Source organism: Phyllostomus hastatus, unplaced genomic scaffold (assembly GCF_019186645.2).
Source record: "Phyllostomus hastatus isolate PE091 unplaced genomic scaffold, TTU_PhHast_1.1 phas_contig_329, whole genome shotgun sequence".
Classification (NCBI taxonomy): domain Eukaryota; kingdom Metazoa; phylum Chordata; class Mammalia; order Chiroptera; family Phyllostomidae; genus Phyllostomus; species Phyllostomus hastatus.
The window spans coordinates 5655473-5683471 of record NW_025333854.1 but is presented as its reverse complement, the minus strand read 5'-3'; positions in this window follow the sequence as shown (position 1 = coordinate 5683471).

Below are 27999 nucleotides of genomic sequence, written 5' to 3'. Positions count from 1 at the left end.
AATATGCTTCCAAATAGCGAAAATGAAAATCATTAGCAAACACTGGATTTTCAAAGCCTGGATAAAAAGAGCTGGGCTTTAATCTTGTTATGCTCTTGTAAGCCTTGTTGCCACCATGCAAATATATGATGACCCCCAGTCTCTGGAAACATGTCCAACGTACATTTCCAATAGGCGTGTTTCTTTTAACACATATTAATTTTTTTTTTAAATTGTAGGATGAGGAAATTGGATTAGGGCTGGCTTTTGAGGAAATATTTGGGTTTCAGATCCCATTACTGCCACTTAAGCTTTCTGGGAGTCTTAAACAACTACTCAGTCTCTCTCATTTTCTGTTTGTCTGTCTTCAGAGTCATACCTGCTCCACAGGGCTATGGTGTCTTTACTAAAGCACAGGAACTGCTTGGAATAAGCAATGGTTCTAAGCTCATCTTTGGTGAGTCTTGTCACAATGTCCCCTCTCAATGCTAAGTGACATTGGCCCTGAGACATCAGTGACAAATTGTTATAGCACTCAAGGTCAGGATCAGGAGATGTGAAGAACATTCAAACTGTGCCAGAACCATAATCGTTCGTCAGGGAGAGGGAACTGAATTTTTGACTCTTTATTAGTCTAAGGACATCGGTCTCGGCCCCTTTGGGCACAGCGTGCAGCACGCCAGCACCTATCTGGAGGCTTCCTGTCATCAGGAAGCAGCTGGAGCAGGCGTAGAGGAAGAGGGAGCGGGAGCAAGGGAGTTCGGGAACACTACGGGGTGGGGGAACAACTTTCCAGAAAAAATAGTCTCCCGTGAGCACCTGGTTTTGCAGACAGCGAGCACTAAAGGAAAGGGGCAAGATACCTAAGCGTTGTGGGTGGGCAAGAGAGGACGGAAGAGGACAAGAAATCCCTCGGCCTGAGCGAGAGGGTTGCAGATGCGGGCAGTTTGGGGTGGGGGACGGGTGAGCCACTGAGTGAGGCCCAGAGGGAGACATGCCAAAAGCACGTTTCATCTGCTTCCAAACCTCACCTCGGGTCCCTTCCTCCCTGGAGACTGCGCTTAGCTCTATTGTTTTCCCCTTGTCCCCGTTTGGAGAAACGAATCAGGGAAGGGGTGGCATTCGTGAGTGTGTCCTGCTGTGTCCCTGAGACAAAGAAGGGACCCGGCGGAGGGACCTGGCTGGGCTGTCGGTGTTGGGTGCCGGCCCCTGCGGCTGGCTCGCTGGGCACTCTGCAGGTGGGTCAGCGGCTCGTGGAGCGCAAGCGGACGTCTCCTGTCTGTCTGGCTTCTACACCCGGGCCCTCTGCCTCACCTCTGTGCAAAAGGCAGCCATGGTACCCAGTTTCATGAAAGAAGGTTCTCTCATACCAACTGCTAGGCAGTTTCAGGAGAATTTTGCTAATGTTCGACAGTGATGGAGGGAGTGTAGGGTTGGCGGTGAGGCCGAGCAGGGTGTGTCCGTAGGGTTGCTCACAGGAAGGAATCATAGAGCAAAACACAGGATCTCAGTGTATTAGAGACGATTCTCCAGGGAAACGGAGCCAAGCGGAGGGAGGCGTCAGTGTGCGTCAGAGGGCCCGAGAACCAGGGCAGCCGACGAGGGGGATCTCAGTCCGAGTGCAGGGAAGCTGAGATGAGATGTCTCCGCTCCATCTGTGATGCAGGGAAAGGAAAAAACGACTCTTTCCTTCACCTTTGGTTTCCCTTCAGGCTCTCAAGGGATGAGCTGATGCCCAGCTCCACTGGGGACAGCGCCCTGCCCAGTCTGTTGATTGAAATGCAAATCTTCACCCAGAAACTCCCAGAAACAGTGTTTAATCTGGGTACCTGTGGCCCACTCAAGTTCACACATGAAATTGATCTTCACACTCACCATCTTACTTGGTTCTTTATTAAGTAAAGTTTATTTCATGTATTTCCCCCTCATTCTTCTCCTTCTCTCACCAAGAATATACATTTATCTTCTAGTATTATGTACAGTTGTTTACCAACTAACTTTTTGATATTTTTCAAATAATATCTACTAAATAAATATTGAATTTACTGGAGAGGGGGTGGTCATTGTTTCTACCAAATAATCATTTAGCTCTCTACAAGGTCAAGAATTTTTAAGTAAGTTTTTTTTCATCTACTTACTCTTATAAAAAGACACTGAGTTTTCTAACATACATGTCACATGGGACATACTCCAGATGAGTGACTGGTTGCAATCATGAGTTAAATTCAACTCTTATAAAATCCACATTAAGCACATGCTGAATGACAAAAATGACATGATAGTTGATTTCCTGATGGTATTTTCTTGAGAATGTTCTCTCATTAAATGCTAGCCTGAGAGAAACGCTTTGCTAGAGGAGAAGATACTAATAGGATAGTCATTTCCTGCCTAGTGCTTGTTATAATGAGACTTTTACATGGTGACTTCCAACTGTGTGTTTCTGACTTTATATTTTGGAACTGGAAATTGAAAAGCAATTGGCATTGGTCAAGGACACCAAAACCACACAGATGAGCTATGATTGATAAAAACCAGAGTCACTGGAAGGCAACCAAAGAGAAAATGCACAAATAACAGTTTCATATAAAGTGTTTCCAGAGATGATACTGTTCAACTCTTCCTACAGGGAAAGCTGATAACTTAAAGAATACAATTCCTTTTTCCTAAATTTCCCTCTGTTTGTTTTGTGTTTTGTATTTATTTATCTTGTGTTTATAAAATAAGGTGATTCTGTGATTACAAAAGAAGCTCGCACTGATTTTACTGCATCTAGAAAACTCTGGAGGCTGTGAAGGAAAAATCAGTCTGTAGTCATGTTAGTGGCTGTATTAGTTTTTGCTGCATCACCTACCAGACCCCGCATCGCATGGCAGAAGAACCCAGCTGTTTTATTTCATCAGTCCTTCTAGGGGCTGGCGGGCTGCATTTCTCCTCCAGGACAAAAACGGTCAGCTGGTGGCTCAGATGGCGACTGGCTCTTGGGGGGCTTTAGTCATGTGACTTACCTGGTGGTTGGTTGGCTGGTAGGTCTGGGGGCCTCAGGAGGGTTGGACTGTCTCTCTTTTAAATGGTTCTCCCTTCCCTGGAGGTTATTCCAGGCTTCTTTGCACGGCGGTCTCAGGGTTCTCGGAAGCAGCAGGAGGGCTAACACCCACACTGAACTCTTGCTAAGCCACTGCTTGCTTCACGTCAGCGGACGTCCAGTTAGCCAGGCCGAGTCAGGAGGGCGCAAGTGCTCAGGAGAGGTCAAATGGACAGGCGCTATTGGGACCATTATTGCAGGCAACATAGAGAGTAATTTGGGGCACAATTTATATTCAAATTTGTGTCTTACTTAGAAAAATTACTATATGAGAGCCTACCTATTAAATATTCTTCAGAGCCCTGGCTGGTGTAGCTCAGTGGATTGAGCGTGGGCTGTGAACCAAAGTGTCACAGGTTCGATTCCCAGTCAGGGTACATGCCTGGGTTGCAGGCCATGACCCCCAGCAACCGCACATTGATGTTTTTCTCTTTCTCTTTCTCCCTCCCTTCCCTCTCTAAAAAATAAATAAAATCTTAAAAAATATTCTTCAGAAATATGACTCTTAATGGCTATATAATATTAAAATATATGCTTGTACTGTAATTTGTTTACATATTTCCCTACTAGAAATTAGGCAGCTTTTAATATTTCTCTATTCTAAAAATAAATAATACACAACCTTTATGATTTTGCTGCATATTACTCAACCAATTTGTATATGCCTTGAAGCTCTTGATAAAACTTGCATGTCCCCCATCTCTAAGGGAAAAAAACCCTGGAGCAATTATATTCTCAGCAGCCCTGTTGGAGATACCAAACATACAACCGTGGACTTAGGCTAGTGTATGTTTTGACAGTCTTTGTCAATTTAACAGGTAAAAAGGAATATTTTCAAATATATAATTTTTAAAGTGTCAAACATTAAGCACTTGAAAAATAACAATTTCTTTGGTAAGTGAATAGTTATTTTGAAGAATTTTTTTTCTGTTGAAATAAAAAATTAAATTTATGGGGATAGGGGATAAACAGGCCAGTTTGGTGTGGGACTCAAAATACTTTTAATTAAGCAAATACTTAGGGGGGAAGATCAGAGTAACACTTGGAAAAATTTTTTTGTCTATATTATTTGTGTTGGGAAAAAGAGCAATAGATGTAAGATTAATTAATGCTGAGAATCCTAGAATTTTGTTTTTAATCTGATGTTGAAGTAATATAAAGACTACATTTTAATAGAAACATTGGATGTCATAGAATATCATAAAAACAACTTTCCTGCACAGAATTCACATAATATTTTTTTAAAAAGATTTTATTTATTGTTGGGAGGAGGGGAAAGGAGGGAGAGGGAGAGAGAGGGAGAGAAACATCGATCAGTTGCCTCTTTCATGCCCCCAACTGGGGACCTGGCCTGCAACCCAGACATGTGCCCTGACTGGGAATCGAACCGGTGACCTTTTGGTTTGTGATATGACACCCAACACACGAGACACCAATTCACATAATATTTTTGATCACAGGTTAGGTGATAAAAACCCAAACATAATTCATACAGTCTGTACAATGCACATGAGTTAGAAGAATCATGAAGATCTTAAAATTTGCACTTTCTGACTAAAAAAAATTGCATAAAGTAGTTTTTCAAAAATGTGTCTGAAGTAGAGCTCGAGCAAGTGTTTTGAGGACAGGACACACAGTGTAAGGAAAGCACGGGAACAAACCGTTAGCAGGTAGCAAACACGTAACCGGATGTGCTTCGAGAAGGGGCTGATGACGTGAAGAACCATTGAATCTCATGGCTCGGACCGGTTTTTAGACCTAAAAAGGTTGGCAAGAGGCTGATCCCCCATTAGCTGCTGGCAATTTTATAATACACGACTTTAAATAGGAAAGAGGAAGGAAGGAGAGAGGAAGACTTTGAATTGAGTGCAGGAGACAAGGTAATGTCTTCAAGCTGTTGACATGCACCGATTGTGTCTTGTGGCGAGAAGGAGGATGTGTGCTCTCAGAAAGAAACCACTTGTGAGAGCTCTGCCAGGCAAAACCCTCACCTCCTACACCAAGTGTGCCTGCTACGGCTCCGAAAAAGGAAAACTCAAAGTACTTCAGCCTTAGGATACATATGGTTTCACAGTGTATATTACATTGCTTCATTCTCTGATGTCTTTTACTTATTCAAAATTGTTTGCAAACATTTAATTCGTGTGCTGCAATTCAAAACATATGCCGCCGGAGATCACACGCTTTTATTCCCCGCTTCTCTCCTATAAACGTTACAGGTATTTACAGTGTCTGGATGTAACACTGTCCTACTATTTCGGCGTTCGCTTTGAGGATGGAAGGATGTTTGAGGAATGACTGTCATATTTGGTCAAGGAGGACCCACCTGGATTCTTCAGTCGCAAAATACCGACTGAAACTCTGATCCCTACATTCTGGGTGTGTTCTTGGAAGGAAAATGCTACAGAGCCCACAGAATTGCACGGTGTAGGGTAAAAAATTCTTTTAAACTTTAGTTTTATTACTTTTGAGCTTGGTTGTTCAAATGTTCCCCAAACAGAACAGGAAGTAACAGCCATTCACCTGGAGCAATAACAAAACAAGAAAAATGAAATAATTTCTTCTCGATGCAAGGATATTTTAAATGTTTTTTTCTGTATGTGTCTTTAATTTGTGTAATGGTGCTGAAAAGTAGATATAATAATCATAATGTCTCTAAAAAGTGAGAATTGTCCTAAGGAAACTTGAAAAGATGACAGTACTTGAGTAACCTTGACATTATACCCCATAAATAAGGTCTAGAAAATATGATACTATGGGCTTTGTCAGCCTCTTCAATTATTATCATTGTCTTGGTGAAATCTTTGGTAACTTCAGTCCCCATGATCCTTTAATGAAAAGAATTTAACTCGATCTCATCATTTAGGATTCAGTTCCACCGCATTTAAGAGGAACCTCAAAGTGACTTGATCAAGCTAGAGAATTAGCTCTCTCTCAGGAGAAGCCTGGGGGGTGTGACCAGGCCCCAGAGTCTGTTTCCATTCCACCTTCTTTAGAGTGTGGATTCCCTCCTGACCTGAGGTTGCCTGATGGTCCCAGGTGGCTGCTGGAAGTCCGTCTGTACATCGGCTGGCCAGCGGGCAGGGTGGCAGTGGGCACGGCAAAGATCAGCGGGAGCCTTGCTGTCTACTGCCCCTTAAAGGGGCACCCCTAGAAGACGAATCAAACTTTCACTTACATCACACTGTCCAAAACTTGGTCACAAAGCTAGCAATATTACCTGCATATACTTTGTTTTAATTACTAATGAAAAAGTGAAGAATATATACTGATAGCCAATTTGCCATTGCTGCCTGATACATCTTTTCTAAATTCTTGGAAGAGAGGACTGTTTAGATCCAAACACATGATAAATGCTGTCTGTATGTGTTCCCTGGCAGATCTCAAGAACCATGCTGCTAACAACAGTTGGAATACTTTCTTCTTTGTCTACCCCCTCCTACCACTTCTTTGAAAAACTTTTCCTAATTCCTACCACGGGGTGAACGTTGCTGACTTACTCTCCTAGGAGGGAGATTATTAAGCTCCTGGAAGTAAAAAAAAAAAATGAAGGAGTTTGAGAATGTTTTCAATGTACAACGTTACTTACCTGGACAAGTGAATCATGTATCAGGAAGAAAAACAATGTGGGTAACGAGTAGATCTTCTAAGAGAACAGCAGGGCGGGTGACACGGGTCATGTGGGGAAACGAGGAAGCACTTGTGTGAGTGGCATGGAAGGACCCTTGAAGATGAAAATGGAGAATTTTAAAGAGATGTTTATTGAGATGAAGATAGAAGGGACGTTGGTTGTTTGAATTGCAGTTATAAATGATACATTTGTTCTTATTAAATCCGTAACACATGGCGGTTACCAAAGCCATCAGGTTCAGGCAGCTCTTACATCAAATCCACCTGAGATTTTCTATTACCTGTTGAATCTCAAGTCTGTATATGATATTTAAGTTCTTTCACCAAACCTCCCCTCCATTTCAGCCATACCCCTATGGCTTCAGAACATGCTCTTGGACTAGTTAAGAGAGTGGTTTTGAGCCTATGTTACTTTCAGTGTGCGTGTTCTTTGTTACTGGAATTCCTCAGTACATACATGCTCTATACCAGTATGCCTGGCATGGAGTATTTTTTGTTATTTTTGGAATAAAAGTGCTATGTGAATCTTAAATTCACTCCCTCTAGGAGTCTCTGCCATGCAGCAATGACACTCCTGAAAGTAACGCCAATCTACATCTATCTGGACCCTGACCCACGCAGAGGGAGTCCTGTAGAACTCAGGAAGGTCACCAGGTCACAGGCTTAGCATAAACCCTTTGAGCTGTAATCCAAGTCCCTTGTTATCTATCATATCCTTTGCCAGATGCTCAAGTCGCTCCCAAAACCATTCCCAGAGCTCCTCCCAAGCCTGGGTTCGCTAAGCCCTGTGCTAATCCTCCTTTGACTGCTATTAATATATTTGCACAAAAATGATCATCTTCACACAAGAAGTGGTGCATCTTGTAAGGGTGCATTTTTAGGACAGTCTTTACCCTATTTTTATTGGATAGATTTTCAGTTGAGTTCTTGGTCATACCATTCATTTTATAAAAGAGTGGACACCATGACCAGTCTCCTTGTTACCGTATCTCCTTTCCTGTATTGTCAGGCTGTGCTCTGGTTTCTTTGACTTCCTTGACTTAACACAGAGATTTTCAGCCAGTGCACTGTAAGAACTTCAAAACGTGCAGTAGCTGACTATTTAGTCAGGGGCACTGACCTCTTTTCCCTTAGATTATCAAATAAAAAAAATGACAACAGCCAATACAACAATAGCTGCCTGGTGTGAAAGAATCAAAATTATATTTATTTTTTTGTCAGATTGGCAAAAAATGTATTTTTGTTGTGCCGCGGACTTTTAGTAATTCATTTATGTGTGCCATGAGATGAAAACGGTTGAAAATTGCTGAGCTAGAAATTCTACATCTAGTCAACTCTGATAACGTTCCACCTCTGAAATCGCTGACTTAACACATTCTGCATCTGCTAATCAACTCCAATAACATTCCACCTCTGGTGCATGCCTCCCAGCTGGGTTTTTTTTTTAATGCTTTCCTCACAGCTAGGGATGGTTGTGTGATTAGGTTCTGGTTTTTGGAGTATGATCAGGAGTGAGGTTTTATTAAAAAAATTAAAAAGCAACCCCTAGCATCTGCCCTTTTCCCTTCCTAATGGCTGGAAACTGGAGACAACTCGAGTCTCAGAATAAGAGTTGGGAGGTAGGGTTTGAGTATATAAGCCACCTGCTAGCCCTGACCCATTCATTTCTGCATTATTACACAAGAGAAATAGATTTGATTTTCTTCAAGCACTTGATTTGTTTGGGGAATGGGAGGGAGGAAAGGGGAGTGGGTCTCTTTGTTTTAGCAGCTTTGCCTTCATTCGAATACACTGGTGCAAGTTTGGGTTCAGTCTGATTTATCTGGGACAAGTCAATCTCTCTGCATTTCTTCAACTAGGAAATAAGTATGATAACAGCTGTTTGTAAGAGTCATTGTGGGGATCAAATGAAATCACGTGTATGAAGTTAAAGAATTGGGAAGAAAGAATTTACACTCATGGAATAAGTATAACACACACTAGATCTTCTTTCTTATGTTCAAAGAGCCGGATCTTTGAGTAACAAACCACGAACACCTCACTGTTTTCAGAATAAATAGAATTGGAAGCATGCAGAACTCACTGTACAGTAACATAGTAATAGCTTTTTAAAAGAGCATGGTTAATGTAAAATGCTTGAGAACAACTAATGGGAAAGAATGTCTAAATGGCCTACATCCCGGATTGATAATCTCAAACATAAGGGTCTGTCTTTGCATTTTAGAGACTTGATTTTGTATTTGATTAAGGGATGATGTTATCCTTTATTATCTTGTTTCTTTCTTCTCGAATGTGAGGAATCTCACACAATTTCTGGCCCAGTGAATAACAACTTGATGATTAGGAAGAGTTTAAACTACACAAAGTCATTATCCATGATAACTCAAATTAGAACATGTGTAAAATGTAGTAGACTATCTTCTGCTTTTAAGATATTCATATTGTAGCCCCATTGTATAAGGAAAGTTTATAGGGCTAATTATCGCTTCTTTTTATTAGTTCAAAGACCTACCACCACCTCAATGAATTTGGGAAGACACATTTTCATTTTATGACATTTTTAACTTGTGTGGTCTCTTTCTTGAATATCCTTCATTCCCATGTATTTTAATACACAAAACCCTTTCTTCTCTATTTGAGTTTCTATAACTATTTAATGTCAAAGCTCTATTCATGACACTAAACTAATTCCTTTTTAAATGTCATATAAACTTTAAAGATATTTTTTTGTATTCAGGATCTTTTTTTTTTCCTGTCTTCATTCTAAGTATGAAATCTTCATTCTCCACACTTGCCCGTACAAACCTCTCAGTGAGCTCTCTAGCATTACCAAGAAGAACCAAGTGCTCCCAAGAGGTAATATTTGAGTTAATTATTGATACACAGATACACACACATACACGCACCACACACTACAATTTAGAAATGCCATGTAATCATCTATCAAATCATCTACAAAATTTCAACTTCTCCGCGAATATGAAGGCATACATCACACTGTGTTGTCTTCAGACTTTGGAATAAAACTTGAATTGGCTTCTCGGTGCATATGTTTGAAGATCTTGTAAAAGAGTGTCATCAATCAGAAAAGTTTTAGCTCAGAGTCTTTATTTTTTTTTTAGACTTTTCTATTGTTTTGGGTTGAATTGTGTCCTCTTCCCAAAGTCACGTGTTTAAGTTGGACCTCAGAATGAGACCTTATTTGGAGACAGGGTCTTCACCACTGTGTTCAAGTTGAAGTGGAGTCTGAAGACTGAAGGGCGGTCTCTTCTCCAATGTGACTGACATCCTGGTGTTCTGATAGAAAGGGGACATTTGGACACACAGACACATAGGAAAGGCAGTGTGAAGACATGGAGGGAGAAGGTACCCTTTGGTTACCCCCCTCAGAAGGCATGGGCCCTGCTCACCCCTCGTCTGGGCACATCTTGCGTCAGGACTGTGGGACGGTACATTTCTGGTGTCGAAGCTGCCCTGTCCCTGGCACTGTGTTACCACGGCTCTGGCAAACCGATACGTGCATGCGCACCAGACATTGTCCTTATCATATAAATGTATATTTTTTATATAGATGTTTCAGTGGATGGCACCACCTTTTGCTTAGTTGTCCAGCAAAAACCTGGGAGCCGTTCTTGAGTTCTCCCTTTCCCTTACTCCTTATATCCAAACCATCACTGAACGTTGCTCAACTATAACCATCGCTTGTCGTGGCCCCTACTCTTAGGAAGCATGAGCCACCACAGCGTATTGGCTGGGGTATTGGAAGGAACTTTCGGCTGATCGCTTGCTCCCAATTTGTAAATGTACAATGCATTTTTTATATACAGGCGTGTTTACAAAATGTAAGTCATCGTGTCTCTTCCCTTCCGGGACCCCTGTAAAATCTAGACTACTTATCTGGTTAGCAGACCCTGTGCGGTCTGTGTCCCGTGTTCCTCTGAAAGGCAATTCGAGGGAACTTCTGCTGCAGGCCTCACCAGCGCTTGTACTCGTCCTAGTACTCCTACGAGTACTCAGTGCTAGTACCCAGCAATGCCCTCATCTGGAATTACTAGAAAACTGGGCAGAACGCATGCATCTGTTGTACAATGTCGGGCAGTAGGTATTGCCCAGGTTGTAACGATGAGTGCCATTCAGAGGTGTGCTGTGTTCCTGTCCCCAGCTCCAGGGTTGTGGCTCAGATGTCGTTGCCCAAGGGGACAGGTGAGCCATAAAACAAAGAACTCCTAGGTCGTCCCCAAAGGAATTGACTTTATTTGCAACAGAGTGTGGAAAAGTTCAAACCTGAGGGCACTCCCAAATACAGGGGAGGCTGTGGAGAAAGCATTTACGAGGAGACTGTTACCTTCATTAGAGATGTAAGTTGTACCAGGGACCATGAAGCAACAAAGTGATTTGCCTGAGGCCAATTGGTAGTGGGAGACCTAGGACTAGCATCTTTGGTCTTGAACTCTGTGAACTCAAATGTTTAACAAGTCTGAGTTCAGTCCTGCCACATGGAAAGAACATGACCCTCGGATCTGAGAGTTTAGCGGGAAGAAGGTTCCGTGGAAACAGAAATGGATCCTGCTTTCTGTCTTAGGATACGGTGGGAATCCAAACATTATTTTAACAGCCTCAGCTGCGGCGTGTGCTGCGGTTAGTGGACATGCAGTACCATGGTGCAGCGGAAGGAACTGGGCAGGGGAGGGGCGTCAGAGAAGGCTTTCCCGCGCCCGCGGCAGGTGAGCTGACGCGGGAAGGAAGATCAGGCGAGGTAGGGAGGAGCAACAAGAGTGTTTCAGCAGCTCTGTGGCTGAAGGCAGGGGGCACGGTGCCCTTGAACAATAAAATGCAGACCCCCTGGGCTGGCCCGTCTGGCTACACAGCAACCCAGATTACGAGTCTTTTTAAAACCAGGCCTTTGGTCTTCCTGCACATGAATTGTCTGGCTGAGATAAGATAGCATGTATTTTAAGTTCCACATGTCCCATGTCTTTCCACGTATGTGTTATTGCTTTGTAAGCATCACTTTTCAGTTCAAAGCTCTTGAAATGAAATAAATAATAATCAAGAATGATATCATATCTTCCTTTAAATCCTATGGATTAAGAGTCTGGAATAGTGTTTATGACATTCTTAGGCAATACTTCCATTTAGTTATGGGAGCTTACTACGTTCTTTAAAAAGCCTCAAAAAAAATAAAGTATCCAAATTATGAAAAAATTCTAGAGTTAGGCATCTTTGTACTGTGAAATGGAGGAGCCCAAATTTTCATTCAACCTTTGATGTTCTTACCAGCATCTTATTTTAATATACTTTTTCTTTATCGTCAGCCAGCAAACGCAGAGCAGCTAGAATACAATGCTAAGGACTCAGCAGTGCATGTCTGATTGAATCACCCGTAAACAAAGCACAGCGTTTCGTTTTCCCTGAAACCACAGGCCTCGTTTCTGCAAATATAGGTCCGGATCATGGAGGCAAAAAGTAGGTCTGATCCTGAGAAGGTTCTTGTTTGTTCCCCGCCCTCGCATTTCTCTATTGTCTTGTATGTTCCTCTCACGCTCTCTTCCGAAAGTTGCTTAAAAATGCTGGTTGAGTCGAACGAACAAATTGTGAAAGCAGCTACTTGGTGTGGTCTGCAAATGGGAGACTGCTTTGAAATGAGGGAACATACAGCGTGTTTATAAATGAATTTATATGGAGTCTGTAAGCAGAAGCAACTAGATGCCTATCTTTTGGCATCTGATGTGTAGACTAATGTAGCAATATCTGTGACAGTACTGATCCACAGACGTATTTTGTTGAGCCTGTACCTTTGACTCAGCTTCCCTTTATGTTAATATTATATATACTTATATATAACATAGATCATGTTTATATATACCATAAGACTCTTATTAAAGCTAAGAATTTAAACTTCCTATAATATTGTTAACCAAGCTGCAGAATTTACTCCGATTTTACCAATTCTTTTACTAATTTCTGTTCTTCTGGCCCAGGGCCCAGTGCAGCGCCCTCCGTCACGTTTAGCTGTCTTCCCTCCTTAGTCATCTCCACCTAGGACAGTTTCTCAGTCTATGTCACCGGCCTGACACTTTTGAAGAAGATTGGTCACTTATATATAGGAACCCTTTTTTTTAGGACTATGTAATTTTTATTTGAACTCTTTTTTTATTGTTCAATTACAGTTGTCCCCACCCCCTGCCCCCATTACTCTCCCCTCCCCTCCCCATCCTCCCCCCACCACGCTGTCCTTGTCCACGGGTCCTTCATACATGGAGAAACTCTCCTGAGTTGGGTTTGTCTGCTGCTGTGTCAAGGGTGGGGTAAGGTCATTCTTCACGGGGAATGAGCACACAGAGGCGACGTGCTCTCTGTCATGAGCACGCCCTCTCAGGGACATGTGCTGGCGCTGGCGATGTGTGTTGCTAGAGCTCTTAACCTTGACCACTTGGCCGAGGTGGGGTCTGCCGGGATTTTCTACTATAAAGACACTGTTTCTTCTTCGTAATTACTAACTATTTGGGGGGAGATCCTTTGAGACTTTGCAAATGCCCCCTTTCTGCCAAAGTTCTCCTCCTGGACCTGAGCATCTGTCAGTGTACCGTGCCTGCAGCAGTGACCACCGCCGTGTCGTGCAGGTGATGTTCTATTTCTCTTGTCCCTCCTAAATTTACTAATGAAGATTCTTCTGTAAGGAGCAGTTCTTCCTCTCCATTTATTTTTATAGTCGTTTACTTATTGAGATCACCGTGGCCGCATGTATGAATGTATCTAGGGGGTATTGTAACCCAGCACTACGGTTCTTTATTTTGTTGCTCAACTTGTTCCAGCGCGGCTGGCGCGAGCTCTTTTGTGTTGGCTTCTGCGCCCTTTCTGTGTGTTTTCATTCTTTTTCTGGGCGCTTTCCTTCCTGGTGCCACAGGACGCTCCGGGCCTACCTTCCCCCTGCTCGGGGAATTAAGCAGAGTCCAAGTTCTGTCTCCAAACTGTTCCTAGAGTTTGCTCGTCACGGCGGAGTTCACAGGAGCCAAGACACACGCAAGGTGCTGCGGGGGCTCCCTGACCACTTGTTCCGGCTCCTAAACCAAGACCCGAGCGCTCTTCTTGTTGATGTAAATCCCTCCCCGCCCCCCCCACATTGCCATGTTTCCCACACTGTCCTCGATCTTTTAACGACTAGTCAGATAACTTCAAAAGGGAGGGAAAATGGATGCAGCACACGCCTCTCGAGACTTGGTTCTGCCTTAGACGAGTGTGATGAGGGTGAGAACGTTGTGGCCCATCCCGCGCTCGCGGCTTTTTATCGATTACAGCCCGTTTGGTGTCGGGACAGGGGACAACCAGCAATACCGAGATGCTGTCATGCTGGAGCAGAACGTGTTCTTGATTCAAACCTGGTAAAAATCAGGAAGGGGCTGGGAGCTGGGCATCAGTGAGTCTAACTAATGGCTTTAAAAAATGACAGCTGGGACAGGGGACAGGGGACAGGGCATAGAAAAGAAAGGGCATTTCCACAGACTGTGTGCAGATGAACGCTGGCTTTGTCACGCTTGCCCTGTGTACAGATGAGTAAGAAGAAAATTTTAATGTGGATTATGTGAAAAATATTGTAGAACACAATCAATGCCATAGAATCTTTCATAAGATTGGTTGCAACATCCAAAAGAAAATTTCAGAAACATTTTTGGACGTGAGCCTTCAAATCAAGAAGTCAGAGAAAGAAAAACAAACAATAAAGCTAATGAATGAAAAACAGTTGAAAAAATAAGAAAAACAGAATTAATCTAGAAAAGGGCAAAAGTTCAAATTGAAAAGTAATTTCAGGTTTTGCTTCTTTCATAAAAATAACAAGTCTACTGACTATGAGGAAAGACATAAATACCAGTAACACTGGGAATAAAACTGGGACATAATTATGGATGACATGAAAGAAGAAAAAATATGTTAAATAATAGAAAAATTTAATTGAAAGGATTAATTTTAACCATGATATTATGTCAAATTAAGAAGAAAGTCCAAATACAATAAACATAGTTGAAATAAAAAATGTTGTCAAAAATAGTTTCCCCAAACGGTGCTGGTTTAGGTGGTTTGACAGAAGATTCAGGTTTTCAGTGAACCGCAGTTCCCATCTATGGGAAAAATTTCCAGTATTATATAAAAAGGAGAAAGTTTCCAATTCACGTCATAAAGGCAGCATGCTCCCACTGTAAAAATGTGGCAAACACAGATCCCAAAGGCCAACAAACTTCTGAATATCAATACAAAAATGTGAGAAGCTATGAGCAACCAAATTCTAAGATATATTCATTATCTGCTTTATTTTAGGTGTATGGAAATGTACTGTAATAATTTGCCACATAAATAAATGAGAGGAATGAAGCTCTTATTGTCCAGTGATAGATGCTAAAAATGTATTTAGGAACATTCTTTATTCCTAATTCAAGCCCTCAGTAAACTGGAAACAGACTTTTGATGATACCCGAGACTCTTGACATTCCACCCAATTGTTACTTACAGATGAATTAATCCGTTAGTTATAGGCGACCAAATATAAAATGGGAAACCACGAAATACCGGAAGATAATGTGGTGGTGTAATTATATAATTTGAAAGCATGATGTCAAAAGCAGGAACAAAAAGGTCCTAGTGACTCGACTATACGATTGTTGAAAAAATCTTTCCCACCGAATATAAGGAAACAAAACTGTGTCTGAACAAAGCAAAGACAAGCATCGCCCTGAAAGAGTTCACGTCCATGGTCTCTTACAAACTGGCGAGTGAAAGATGAGTAAGAAAAGTCCATGTGAGTGTATTTCACAAATGGGAAAATACGGCTGTCCAATAAACATGATAATGTGTTCAATGACTAGAATTAACCTTTAAATCAGAGCCGTGATGACGAATAATTTTTTGTCCACTATAAAAATACCAGCAAACATGAAGAAGAATTTCAATGTGCAACTTTGGTAAGAGTGTAAGGATACAGTTTTTACACGTTCAGGTGGGTATTCATTTAGCCCAACCTTTTTGAAGATACTTGACAAGTATCAAAATATTGAAACAATCTAACAAGCCTACTTCTATTTTTTCCCCCATGGAAACAATTGTACAAGTTTACAAAGTTGTGTAAACAAGTATGTCTATTATAGCATAACAAAAAAGTGTATGTGTATGTGAAACCACTTAAATATGTACAGTATGAAGATTAGTAAAATAAACAATGTAACATCTATAAAATGATATACCAGGTAACCATAAGCTGTTTACCTATTGATAGAAAGATATACACAATACATTAAAAGAAAATAGTGGTTTATATTACTACATGTATATATGTGTTTGTATATAAACATATACGCTCTTCTACAAATCTTAACATCAAAATCTTAACAGTAGCTTTCTTTGATGGTAGCATGATGAAGAATTGTTTTATCTTGTTGTTTATGTGCATTTTAAATATTTTTTTCTTTGGGCATACTTGTGCAATACAGAAAGAACAAAATCTAAAAATAATTGTATTTACCATCAAGACATCAAAAGTTAACTAAGCCTCTGAGGCATGAGAGTTTGCAAATACGGAACCCACAGTCATGAGGATAAACTGTACCAAAATACTCCGGGATGCATCCCGTTGTTCAGGTTCCTCCAGGGGCTTTCCCAGCTGGCCAGCTTCAGCTGGGGCCCTTGTCTGCCTTAACCAGCCTCACTTGTCCTGGGAATTCAAATGGGCTCCGTTGTTTGTGGCTGCCCTCTCACACCCCAGCCGCTCTCCTAGAATGCGTTCTCTCTCTCTTTTGACTACACCTGGCTTTCTAAAGGCTCTCACAACTTCTGGGGAAGGAAGTTCAAGTCCTTTCGGTTGAAGCCTGGGAATTGCACTCAGCTTCCTCCTACCCACGTGTATAATACCCAGAAGACAGAGCGCTGCTGAGGATGCTTCTGAACCCCGGAGTTCTCGGCGTGGAGCAGGCTTTCTGCTGCCTGCAGCCTGCAGAGGCGGGGGAAAGAACGACAAGACGGTCCTTCAAGAAATGTGCTTTGAACAAGCTCCTGCCTCAGAGAGGTTTTTGGACCTGTTTTGGAATGAAGCAACACATAGACTTTTAAAAGGCTCTGAATTAGTTATCCAAGAAGAGTTTCACATAACACGTAGAACACAGAACTAGGATGTGCGTAGAAACATCTTTCTAAGGTGGCTCTCAGTAATTCATTCCATACCGTCATATGTAACATTGGAATATTTTATTTGGTGGGAATTCGCTCTTCTTTGAAGTCAGTTATGAAAAGATCCCCAAATTAGATTTTGTAATAAAAATAGGTATTATTTGTGCCACACCCTGTTACCTTTTTTTCATGAATAATTTCCATTGTTCAGTAACTACACTTATGTAGACATTAATTTGAGGTACACCCAGTTTTAGAGCCAACAGGTTTACTTGGTATGTTTTGATCTAATTTTGTGCCCATCATTTCTGTACCACCAGATGGAAACATGATCAAATGTTTGTCTGGAGTTTTCCACTCTCAGATACTTTCTCCTACATTTGGAGTCCTTTTAAATGTTTTTTTTTATTGTTGTTTGAATACAATTGTCTCCATTTCCCCACCACCACTTTCCCATGCCCTGCAGTCATTTTTATTAGTGAGAAGTTAGAGGACACTCCAGAAAATGATAGCCATTTTCACCCGAGAAACAAAAAATAAAAAAGTGAAGAGACAAACAATCCTTGCAGAAAGTGATCTGTGTTTTTATTTATTACATGTAGGATGCCTTCAGGATGAATGAATGTATGTGATTAGCAGCAAAATATGAAATCCAGGTTTTTGCGCATGAAATCACTTTTGGATTTCCTTTAAAAATGTTCGTTATTCTTTAGTCATGAACCCTGAATGTCTTAGGGAAGGAAAAAGTCCTGTCATTCTCTGGACTCAAGGGCTGTAAGAATTGAGCAATCAGTCGTGGAGGCTGGCCAGGGCTGGTCCATGGTGGTCGAGATGGACTGAAGGATGCCTGGAGGACGGAGTAAGCCAGTGTCCTTCCTACGTGACTCAGTGTGCTTTCACGCTGGTTTCACCTAGTTGTGGAGGTGGGCTACCTACTCCTTTTGAACCTGTAGAAAAACCGTGTCTGGTAAATGAGAAGAAAAACAATCAGCATCTTTGTATAGTTAGTTATTTACGACGCAAACCTAATACTATTAGTGGAAGTTAAACATGGCTAACCTAAGAAAAGGAGTGTGGCTAATGGTATTCTAACTTTTTAAGGCCACAGGAATGCTTTTACTTAGAACATTGGTTGTTTGTTCCTTCCCGAGTGCTTGGTCTGATGAGTGAAAAAGGTTTTCAAAGGACTGGGAACAGACCTTCATGTCAGCTTCCAAGTCCTGACTCTCTTAACAGGGTTGCATACAAAGAATTAGGTATCCCTGGATCCCATTCATAGCTTTGCTTTACTTCACCGGCAATTGGGAGGGGATCATATGAGATGTTGTCAACACCAGCATGACCAATATGTCACTGCGGGATAGGCTTAGGACCTCAGTAAGCTTTTCTTGGCAGCCCAGCCTTGTAAACGATCTGCCAGCTCTCAGGGTCTGGTTGACGGTGCCAAATGTTTTCATCATGTCACCAGAGAACCCCGGGGACTGCTCTGTGTGTGGGGCTGCAGAGTTCACATTTAGAATTGCACACCGAGAGTTGGAGCTGGAAGGGCCCTAAGAGATTCCGGAGGCTGGCTCTCCCGTTACCCACGAGGAAGCGGAGGTGCCGCTCCGTGAAGTGACCTGCCCCAGATCACACACCTAGCGAGTGGCCAAGCCGGCCGGGGTGCAATAATCAGTTCCCTTGAGCTGCAGCTCCCACTGAGTAATGCTTGTTCCATGGTGGAAAAGTCATTCCACTTTGCCGAGTTGGAGGAAGCAGAAAAAATGGCAAACAGGTAGAAAAAGGCCAAGTAATGAGGCATGGCTATTCCTTATTATTCTCATCCAGAACGTAGCTTTAGAAGCACTTTTGGTTGTTCCAGCATTTTTTTTTTTACATTCGTTCACTTAATATCCACTGTTTAGGTCTTTTTTACTGATTGTTATTATTATTATTATTATTGGCTTAGGGACAATTTTCATACAGTAAAATGCACAGACTTCAAGTATATAGTCTGAATTCTTTATGAATATATGCATCCGTGTTTGCACCAACCAAATCAAGATATGGGACGTTCCTATCACCCCCAAAAGTTCTCTTGTGCCTCTCTGCGGTCAGCCTGCACCCCTCACCCCCACCAGAGGCAAACACTATTCTGATGTGTATCATTATGGATCCGTTTTGCTTGTTTCAAGTTCACGTCAAGGAAATCTTACAGCATGTATGCTACTGTGGCTGGCTTCTGCTCACCAAAATGGTAAGATTCTGAAGTTGCAGTTGGATCAGTAGTTTGTTCCTTCTTATTTCTGTGCAATATTCTTCTGTATGAATTATACCTTTTTTTTTTTGTTAACCCATTCTCTTGCTGATAAATATCTGTGTTGTTCTCATTTGGGGATTCTTATGAATAAACCTGCTGGAAACATCTTTGTGCAAGGGTTTTTGTTGACATGTGTGTCTGCTGATCTTGGGAGTATGCTCAGCAGTGGAATTGCTGGGGCATAAGGTGGGGTGCTTACGTTTCTTAGACACTGCTATGTCATTTCCCAAAGTGGCTGTATCTTTTCACACTCCCACCCACAACATGCACATATTTCAATGGCTCTGCACAGCTCAAACTTGGCACTGCCGCTCTTGAACCTTCTGGTAGGATGTAGTGAGATCTCCTTGTGGTGTGGTTGGCGTTTCCCTCGTGACTAATGACGTTGAACACCTTTCTACCTGCTTATAGGCCATTCACTCATGTATGATTTTCTGTGAGTGTCTGTTCAAGCTTTTGCCTATTTTAAAATAATTGGGTTTCCCTTTGTCATTAAGTTGTGAGTTCTTTTACAAATATGTCTATTACACACATTTTCCTCAGTATCTAACTTGTCATTTTATTTTATTAATGATAATTTTTGATGAATAGTCTTAACCTTTGGAAACATTAAACGTATCTTTCTTTTTTCCTTTATGGTGAGTGTTATTTGTGTCCTATCAAATGTATTTTCCTGTGCCCAAAGGTCACAGATAGTTTCCTCCCATGTTTTGTTTTATAAATTTCATAATTTTAGCTTTTTAAAAAAGATTTTATTTATTTATTTTTAGAGAGGGAAGGTAAGGAGAAAGAGATAGAAAAACATCAGTGTGTGGTTGCTGGGGGTCATGGTCTGCAACCCAGGCATGTGCCCTGACTGGAATCGAACCTGCGACACTTTGGTTCACAGCCCGCACTCAATCCACTGAGCTATACCAGCCAGGGCTTAATTTTAGCTTTTGCATGTAATTCTTGACGGTTTGAACAGAATTCGATATGTCTTCTTTCTGCTGAGCCCATGACCAGTGGAGAGAACCAGATGAAAAATTTCAGACACAACCTCATGAAAACAGAATACAGTGCCATGCATTTCTTCTCTGATATACTGTCTGTGTGCCTAGGCAGGAAGGCCTCTTTTTCTTTCTTTCAAACAAGTGTCAGTGAGAAAAACCTGTGATCCTCACAGCTAAGATTCTTTCCCTCTAAAACAGAGTTTCCTCAGCCTCTGGGCTGCGGACCGGAACTGGTCCAGTGGTGCTGGCCCCGGCCTACTAGGAACTAGGAAGCACAGTAGGAGGTGAGCTTGAATGCAATGCCCTTGAATCATCCCGAAAGCCTCCCCCCACCCACCAGTGCATGGAGAAATTGTCTTCCACAAAACCAGTCCCTGGTGCCAACCAAAAAGGTTGGAGACGCTGCTCTATCGCATGGAGTGGAGGTGGCCCTTCTTCTTTCTGCAGCTCTTGAGCGCTGTAGTTTGATCCTTACGCTCAGGTGGCCTCCCCTCTGTACACTTCAGACTGACATGTGACTGTGCGTGGCTGGCTCCTCTGTGACATCTGATGGCTCGTATTTGTCTTTGACAGCCAGATTTGTTGTGGTGTCTCTCACTCTGCATTTGCAACTGTGACCTAAACCTATGATCAGCTAGGCAGATTTTCCTGCTTCGTGTCCAGCAGTAAGTGCAGCCTCGTTCTCCCTTTAGTGGTTCCTCCATCTACCTTCTGAGGTCATCGAACACGTTTCTATTGAGTCTACAAAGTGCACATCGAATTGGATTTTTCTCTGCTTGTAGCTGAACAAACAAATCTGTTTCCCATTTGGATTGCTCTCAAGTGTAGGTGCGGATTCAGCACGGCCAGAATACATGCTTCTCTGAGACCCGCCCTCTAACCACAACAGGTATCACATGCTGCCCTCTTCCAGACAACAAGCAGGCAAGTCGACCACTCTCTCCTCTCACATTCCAGAGCCTCTCAGCCTGACGGTCTTACTGTGGTACCCAGAACAAAGCTTCCGCAGCCAACACGGGCCTTTAGGCATTCCTCAGGTTTCACTGAGGTCTTTTAAAAATACATAGATGGCTTCAATGAACCTCTCTCTTTAATTTCTACTAAACTCGCTGCATATCAAAAGCCATTATTGGTTTCCATGCACTATATGCTCAAATGTCAATAAATTGGTAGATATATTGGGTCTTCTCTGTATGCAAGTAATTTTTTCATGCGGGTAAGATTTTCTTAAAATACATAATTTTTAAATGATGAAAATAAATGTTCATTATATGCAACTTCCAATATAAAAAAATAAAAATACATGATCCCATCTGTCATCTGAGACACTTATTGCGATGATTTCATTGCAATTCCTTTAAATCTGTATTCTAAGGGGATTTACATTTACCTGAGAAAACTGGGAATTGGGTAAAATGAGGAATTACAGGTTGGGGAGATGGAATAAGCATTTAAGAAGAACAACTTAGTAAAACAATGCTTTTGCAAATTTACTCGAAGACTAGAATGTATAAATCAAAGCAGCAGGTGAAGAACTGGGCTGGGTTGATTGGGGACAGAATACAGGGAGGTTTCAACTACAAACAAGGGACTCCAGCCGTTCCATGATGGGGTTTGGGGAGCTGAGCCCGGAGAGGGGTTCAGCTGGGCGATGACGGGACAGCCATGGAGTGGACTGAGGGCACGCGGAGATCGGAGTCAGCAAGAGGAGAAACAGAACGATCGCAATTTCCCAGGAGCGAGGTGGCAGGACCGTGAAACGGGAGACTGATGCAGGAAAGCTACGCGAGTTATTTCAGGAGGTGGCTCACGTAGGGGAAGGGAATGACACGGAGACCTGGAGTGTGGCGGATGAGGTAGCAGAGAAGGGAGTTAAGGACAAAGAATGCTTAGGGAGAGAACATGTAGTTTAGAAACGTGCTGGGTTGTGTTTGGGCGGAAGTCTCTGAAACTCCGGCCCCATCCCTGACGTAGACACTGAGCCCGTGTGTGACGTCACCCAGTCTTTCTGAGGTCACTCTCCTCATCTGGGAAAATGAGGTTACCAGTCCCCGGGAGTTGTCCTGAGAATTGCGATTCGGAGTAGGTGGAATGACGCGCACTTTCCGGTGCGAGGTGCGGTGGAAAATTACACAGTCCAGCAGACTTTTCGATTTACCGTTGTTGCTTTCCAAGAGGTCAGAACTGGGTTACAGGCAGTTGAGTGAGCTGTTACTGTCCCATGCTTAAATTGTTTACCTCTGTTGGCCATCACACTTTCTTCAGCTTTAGCTTTTGCGGTTGAAGTTAAAGTGAACATCTCTGTATATAGAACTAACCCCTTACTTTCCTCCAATGCTTATTAGAGGGAGAGAAAAAAAAAACCCAAATGGCAAATATCTGATAAGATTTATGGGGTTTCATTTCCTGAAAAACTAACATTGGATTTCCTTACACATTCCAGAATTGTGTATGGGCTCTGACTTTACTGAATGAGAAGTTGAACTCCTAAAATGTGAATCTTCCAACTTTTTCCAGTCTGTAGACTGTCTTTGGATCAGCAATAATTGCCTAGACAGCTATACTAGCTTCATTAATTTTTGTTTGTATTCTGTGTTCTTTGTGCAGTGATGGAAGAAATGTATCTCCTGGGTCAAAATCTGAATGCGCTTGTCCAAACTGAACCACTGCTTCCGATATAAACACTCTTGATCTGAAATGCAAATTGCAATAGGGATTTCTGCACAATCACCAGCGCAACAGCACTGAAGTTTAGCCAAAACCATTATACCAGCTTCGAAATCAGGAGTATTTACATTTAAATGTATTTTTTAAAGCTGCATTGTCAACATATTTTCGTATTATCAGATGCCAAAAATTTTGTATTTTTCAAGTACGATATCTATATTCACAACTTACATCTAACCCAAGGAGCCAGTCAGTTGTGCCTTATTGATCTGGAATCTCCACAGAATAGTTAATATCATGGGGACACTTTGCATAGAACTTGTCCAGTCACTGCAGTTTGTGTATTTCACATTACCTCTGTTTCCAATCTTGTGTCTCGTGTTCTGGCCTTTAAGACGATGCAATTGCTAGTTTCTGTTTCATGTTTGCAGTCGAATCCATCAGGGTTCTGTCATATATAAAATGCTTCATAAAATTTTGTGGCGTCTTTATGCTAGGCCAATCCAGTCTCCTCTGACTTGTTCCCCTGTAATAAATGGGCTGCCATGGACGGGACCTGCTGACTTGCTTTTCAAAACACTTGGCCCACATGAGCCAAATCCACTTTTTTGGATGTTTGTGTTCTGTTGTGCTCTGCATGGAGTGAGTTCTCAGTTGATTAAAAATAACAAAAACAATATCACATTTATTAAGGAGTTGGTTATAAAGTACTCTACTAAGTAATTTATTGATATTATCTCCATCAGAACCTTATGATGTCAGTACTATTCTTATCTCTGTGTTAGAGTTGAGAAAATTGAGACAGAGGAGACAATGTGCTTGTTCAAGTTCACCCAATTAGGAAGTGGCAGAGTTCAGACTGGACCCAGGCTGTCTGGTTTTAAAGGCCTCGGAATAGCCATCTTGTTTCATTGCTTATCCTAGCCTAGCCTAGCCTAGCATAGCCTACCCTACCCTACTCTACCCTATCCTACCCTTCCCTACCCTACCCTACCCTACCCTACCCTATCCCTATCCCTATCCCTATCCCTACCCTACCCTACTCTACCCTATCCTACCCTACCCTACCCTACTCTACCCTACTCTACCCTATCCTATCCTACCCTACCCTACCCTACCCTACCCTACCCTACCCTATCATCCCCTACCCTACCCTATCCTACCCTACCCTACCCTATCATCCCCTATCCTATCCTATTCTATCCTATCCTATGCTACTCTATCCTATCCTAAATAGATAACATTGTAAATATCATATATATCATGGATATAAATAAAACAAATATTATACACATGCTGTATATACATCATAAATACATGACATGAACAGAGCTCTATTGCCTTTAGCAAACATTTTCATGCCCAAAAGCTAAGCACCAACATAATACTGAGGGCCTTTATAATATTCAGAGTCTGTTTCTCAGACTTACTTGCTTTCTGTTTGAGCATTGGTTGAATTAAACCATCATATACACATACATACCCCTCGCAATGTGTTTTAACCTTGGCTTAGTAGAGTACTTTTTATTTTCAAATTACAGATTGTGCAGACTTTTATGAAAATGTATAATCATCACCCAAAATGTGATATTGTTAAAAAAATGAGTACTTGGTGCTATTTTATCAGTGTGTTTACCTTATCAATTGTTTACTTTCAGAACTTGGAATAAAACTCTGTTCAAACTCGGTTTCTTGGGAACCTTCTAAGGGGCTCAGGACCGACTCTTTAAACTTAGAGCTTTCGTCGGTTAGTTTGCTGATCACCTGCTGGCATTTTCGTTGTCCACAGCCTCACGCCATGTCAGTGCGGCATCCCTGCTCTGCAGACGAGCTCCCCATGGCAGTGCTGTCCGCACTGGCCACAGTGGCCGGGGGTCTGTCAGAGCCGCTCGCCCAGTCCCTCCAGTTGGAGTGTTCGGAGCCCACCAGGGTGACTCTGCCCCATTTCTGAGACACCAAACCAGATTGCCGACATGTATGTTGTCGTAAATCTATGATAGTTTGCAGGTGCGCTCTGCAGCATTCTTTCCTGAATGCAAATGCATTTTGCTGAGTTATTTTCTAAAGATCAGCTTTAAGATGAGCAATTAGATACCAAAACTATTCTAGAAATATCGTTAGAAAATACTTGTATTGTCCATACATCAGGATGTGACTATGCTGAACTTTAAAGTCAGAAAACACTGCCGAGACAGACGAACCCAGTTTAGATTAATTTGTCCTGGCTGGTGTGGCTCAATGGATTGAGCACTGGCTTGAGAACCAAAGGGGCCCTGGTTTGATTCCCAGTCGGGACACATACTTAGTTGGAGGCTGAGGGGCAGCTTATCAATGTTTCTCCCAATTCAGATGAATTTGGTTAAAAATGATGTATTTACATTTGGCAAATTACTCTATAATTACCTCACTGCATAATTCATATGTCTAATAGATTTCAACAGGATTTTATTTAAAGTATTTAATATTCTCTAAGTTCAAAGAGAAAACCCCAAGCTCATTAATGTTTCTCAATGCAATTATTGGGTCTTTTATTCAAACTCTTTTTTTGTATCAAGGAAATCAATTGTATCAAGTGTTTCTTCCTTCTCTAGCCATCCTGGATTTATACAGACGGATGCCAGCAGACTTAAGTTACAAACTGCAAATCTTTCCATGCACAGTTCTTAGTTTTGTGGGGCATCTACAATGGTCGTCTGAACAATTTGAAGTGAGTACAATGTTAGCTACTTCCCCACCACTCCCTCCCAGGTTTAATGAAAGCACGTCTTAGACAAAAGTCTGCAACATATACAGACGCTTATTAAACCAACAATTATTAGTAAGAAAGAAAAAACAGTGCCCACAACCTGTTCTATAACCCTGATGAAGATCTAGCTTCCCATCCTATGAGGGGTCCTACCCACCATTTGGAAGAAAAGGTCAGCGACGAGAGACACCGGGCACCTCAGGGAGAGCGCTGCCACCCTCCATGCAGGCATTCGGCTGGCAGAAATCCTCCTGAACGAACGGCTCAGCACGGGGCTCACTAGGGGTGAAACCTCAGTCATCATCCCTAAGGGGAAAGGACATGTCCTTTGCAATATTCTTCTATTTTTTTTTATTGAATCTATCAGGGTGACACTGGTTAACAAAGTTATACAGGTTTCAGGTGCACAATTCTACAGCCCATCAACTGTATGCTGTAGAGTGTGTTCGCCACCCCCAGTGTCTGTCCATCACCGTGTACACCTGTTAATGCCTTCCTCCACCTGCCCCACCTCCCTGCCCCTCTGCCCAGCAATCATTACACTGTTGTTCATGTCCATGACTTTTTCTCTTCTTTTCTTTTTGTTCCATCCCTCCACTCTCCCCGCCACCTTCCCCAAACCCCTGCCAGCTGCCAGCCTGCTCTCTATCTATGAGTCTGTCTCCGTTGTGCTTGTTAGTTCATTTTGTTCATTAGGTTCCACATATGAATGCAATCACATAATATGTGTCTTTCTCTGCCTGGCTTATCTCACTTAGCATAATGTTCTCCAGGTCCATCCATGCTGCCACAAAAGGTAAGATTTCCTTCTTTTTCAAGGTCAAGTAGGATTCCATTGTATAAATATACCACAGCTATTCATAAAAGCATAGGAGATTGGCTGTAAGATAGCTTTAGCCAATTCACTTTACTTAAATAGCTTTTGATTTAACTAATGATAGCTAATGCATAATTTATCCACCTAATAAGGAAACCATCAATTCTACCAATAAAAACACATTTTTGACATATGTTATGCAAATTAACAAAGTTATATTATCAAGCAAGATGTATGGAAGGAATTTGGACTTTTTAAAAAAAAGATTTATTTATTTATTTTTAGAGAGGGAAGAGAGGGAGAAAGAGAGAGAAGGAGAAACATCAATGTGCGGTTGTTGGGGGCTGTGGCCTGCAATCCAGGCACGTGCCCTGACTGGGAATTGAACCTGTGATGCTTTGGTTCACAGCCCGCACTCAATCCACTGAGCTATGCCAGCCAGGGCTGGACTTTTTAATATGATAATAACTAATCTTCAGTGGATTTTTGAATAGGGCAAATGGCTACCTCTAGGGTCAAAGTTTAAATTAATTAGTATATAGTATTTGATTACATAGCACATACATAATATCACATTAGCTATGGAAAGATTTATATGTAATTTATAGACATCAAAAGGGGAGATTAGGAAGAAGCAAAGAAAATTATTGAAGTCACGTGTTCAAAATTTCTTTTTTCTAAATTTCACATGAGGCTTTAAATTTGTTAACAAAATTTCATGTGTTGAAAGATTTTATTTTTAGAGAGAAGGGAAAGAAAAGCAAAAGAGAGGGAGAGAAACACCAATGTGTGGTTGCCTCTCATGTGCCCCCCACTGGGGACCTGGCCCACAACCCAGGCATGTGCCCTGACTGGGAATCAAGCTGAAGACCCTTTGGTTTGCAGGCCTGCGCTCAATCCACTGAGCTACACCAGCCAGGGCCAGAGTGCAGAGTTTTACTGGAGAGCCGTGCCTGCGAAAGGAGTGGGAGGAGGACTGGATAGCAGGAGCTGACAGATTGGTAGAGAAATCCGACAGTCCTGTGAGTCTAGAGCAAAGGCAGCTCATTAGAAGAGTCTAGCATTGGGTACAAAAGCTGAGGCCTTTGTTTAACGATTGGTTCTTTTGCTGAGTCCCCCCACCCCCAAGAAGAGCCTGCTATCATACATTATTGCTTTGCTTGTCATTGACCAAGAACTGCCGTGAGGTCGGTATAACGAGGGTTAGAGATTTCGGGGAATGCTGGATGAGCTGAGAGCTGGAGTTTCCCAGCTAACCGCACTCTCCATTGCTGCACAGTGTATCCTTTCTCAAAAAAAAATATTCTGAGGTGTGCTTCCCTGTCCACAGTGCATGCTTTGTGACGCACTGGTCCTCTTTTCCATGCAGGGTTGAAAAGCAGCTTCTTCAGGGCTCTGGTGGCTCTGGCTTGCTGAGGGTGGACTTAGAAGAGAGGTTAATAGAGGTTAGTACATGGTATGGTGAGGCCTTGCGGGCAGGAAAGGTCGATTCTATCTTGGTAATAGATACTTATTCTCAGCAGCATGAGCCACTGGTTCTTTTAGAAAAGAAACTTCCATTGTAATTCATTTGCCCAGTGGTGGGACTTCTCTAGGAAGAGTGCCGTGCCTGGGCTGCACACGGGTCTCTGTTTT